Below are 2,500 nucleotides of genomic sequence, written 5' to 3'. Positions count from 1 at the left end.
ATGGTATCTAGTATATGTTTGTGTGTATTTGGATATGTTTGTGTGTATGTGTGTGTGTGAGGGGGTTGTATGTATGTATATAAGCATTGACTTATTTATTGTGATATTTAATATGTGTATGCATGTTTGGATGTGTGTGTGTGGATGTATGTGTGTGTTTGTGTGTGTTTGTGTGTTTGTGTGTGTCTGTGTGCGTGTGTGTGTGTGTGTGTGTGTGTGTGTGTGTGTGTGTGTCTGTGTGTGTGTGTGTGTGTGTGTGTGTGTGTGTGTGTGTGTGTTTGTATGTATGTATAAGATAGAGAAAGAAAGATAGACTGAGAGACAGAGAGAGAAAGAGAAATAAAGAAAGGGAGATAAGTTCATCACAATCAATATCCGTATTCTAAGGAACGATATATTGTGATGTTACGATATTTCTGGTTCCCCTTTTCATGGAACTGCGAGCTATTATGCAGAAAATTCTTCGTTACATTCCTCTTTGAAGGGAATCAGAGGGGAAGAGGCACGGAAACAGAATGGAGAAAGAGAAAGAATGAAAGGAAAAAGAGAGAAAGGGGGGAGATGTATTTAGGTAGAGAGAGAGAGAGAGAGAGAGAGAGAGAGAGAGAGAGAGAGAGAGAGAGAGAGAGAGAGAGAGAGAGAGAGAGAGAGAGAGAGAGAGAGAGAGAGAGAGAGAGAGAGAGAGAGAGAGAGAGAGAGAGAGAGAGAGAGAGAGAGAAAGAGAGAGAGAGAAAGAGAGAGAGATTGAGAAAGAGAGAGAGAGATTGAGAGAGAGAGAGAGAGAGAGAGAGAGAAAGAGAGAGAGAGAGAGAGAGAATAGAGGGTAGAGAATAGTAGAGTGAGGGGAAGAGATAAATATCTACATCAATTCTGAAGTACAGACTGAAGAGAAAGGAATACAAAGAGAAGAAAAGAGATACTGATGAACAAGGGGAGATAGAGGCCCATAGAGAGGGCGAGGAGAGAGGGGAAGAGCGTGAGAAGAAGGCTGAAGAATAGAAAAAAAAGATAAGATGAGAGACAGTCAGACAAGAGATAAAACGAGTGAGCATAGAAGAGAAAAGAAAAGAGAGCAGGGGGGGAGGGGAGGGGGGGGGGCAGATTCGCCAATCCTGTAATTGCCAATGATTGCTGCGAGGGTTCCATTTTTTTCTCTCTCTTCTTTTTCAGTAGGACGAAAATCGGTTGTGTGGGATTTTGTCATTTTTGCTCCAACCCCGTGACCTTCGTTTACAGACAAAATTATATACTACGAGCAGCAATGGGTTATTTTCGGGATAAATACGATTGTTTTGCTTTAAAGACGAGGGTCTAAATATCGCTGATGGTCACAGACTCGGAAAATTGGGTCTGCAACTAAAACTCTGATATGGAGGGAAAAGGTGTACCCGGAGAGACAGTGGGCGAGGAAATGTGTGAAAAGGATTAAGCAGAAGCACGAGGGAGTTGAAGTCTTGAAGATAATGATAATGATAACAATAATGATAATTGTAATGATGTGGAGGAAGAGGATAAAAATGATTATAATAATGGTGATGATACAAAGATTATGATGATGATGATAATGATTGTGTTAAAGATAGTGATTATAATGATAATGGTAATGTTAATGATAATGACACTAAAGCTAAGAACGATGATGATGATCATAATGATGAAAACAAAGATAGTAATCGAAGTACTGGTAATGATAGAAATTATAATGATAACAATGATGACAAGGATAGTAATAACAGCAATAATGATAATGATAACAATAATTATGATAATAATTGTATTTATATTAGTAATGGTAATAATAATGATAATAATAATGATAATGATAATCATTATAATATTGATAATAGTGAAAATGATAATAGCAACAACAGTAACGATAACCAATGATGACAATCACAATAATATTGATAAGGATAATGATAATAATAATAATACAAATAATGATAAAGACAATAATAATAATCAACATCAGAATTATGATAACAATGATAATGATAATAATGACGATAATGATGATAATGATAGCAATAATAATAGCAATAGTAATACTATTGACAATGGTAATAATGAATGCAATAATGATGATAGTAATAATGATAGTGATGATGATAATGATAATGGCAATAATGATGATAATAATGATAGTGATAAAGGTAATAGCAATGATAATGATAATATCAAATAATTATAATAATAACGATGCTGATGATAATAACAATAAAATGAGAATGATGATAATTATAATAATAATAATGATGATAATGATAAGAATAAGAATAATTACTATTATCATTGTCATTATCATAATAACAAAAACAACAACAACAATTTCTTTGCATAATAGCCGTAGTTCAGTAACTCCAGCCATGCACAGCCAACGAAACTTGAACAATTATTGCAATTGCCCCACCAACAGTTTTAATTCAATAATCATTACATTTCTTTTTTTTTCCTCTCTCTCGTTACAGATCGACCCAGACAGACAGGTAGCAAGAACCAA

At 34.8% G+C, this 2,500-nt stretch overlaps 1 protein-coding gene across 1 annotated transcript in view; it reads left to right on the top strand.

The window, feature by feature from the left end:
• Nucleotides 1–2,500, top strand: part of LOC122260411 (neural cell adhesion molecule 2) — a 75,692-nt gene that overhangs the window by 56,163 nt on the left and 17,029 nt on the right. Inside the window, exon 2 of the mRNA XM_086546339.1 lies at nt 2,469–2,500. This exon is cut by the window's right edge and continues 730 nt beyond it. The gene's annotated coding sequence lies outside the window, so the exon portion shown is untranslated. The remainder of the gene's footprint in view (nt 1–2,468) is intronic.

This window comes from Penaeus japonicus, unplaced genomic scaffold (assembly GCF_977035675.1).
Source record: "Penaeus japonicus unplaced genomic scaffold, GWHDUDI00000001_assembly GWHDUDI00000018, whole genome shotgun sequence".
NCBI lineage: Eukaryota > Metazoa > Arthropoda > Malacostraca > Decapoda > Penaeidae > Penaeus > Penaeus japonicus.
The sequence above is the reverse complement of the archived record's forward strand: the minus strand, read 5'-3'. Positions and strand labels throughout refer to the sequence as shown.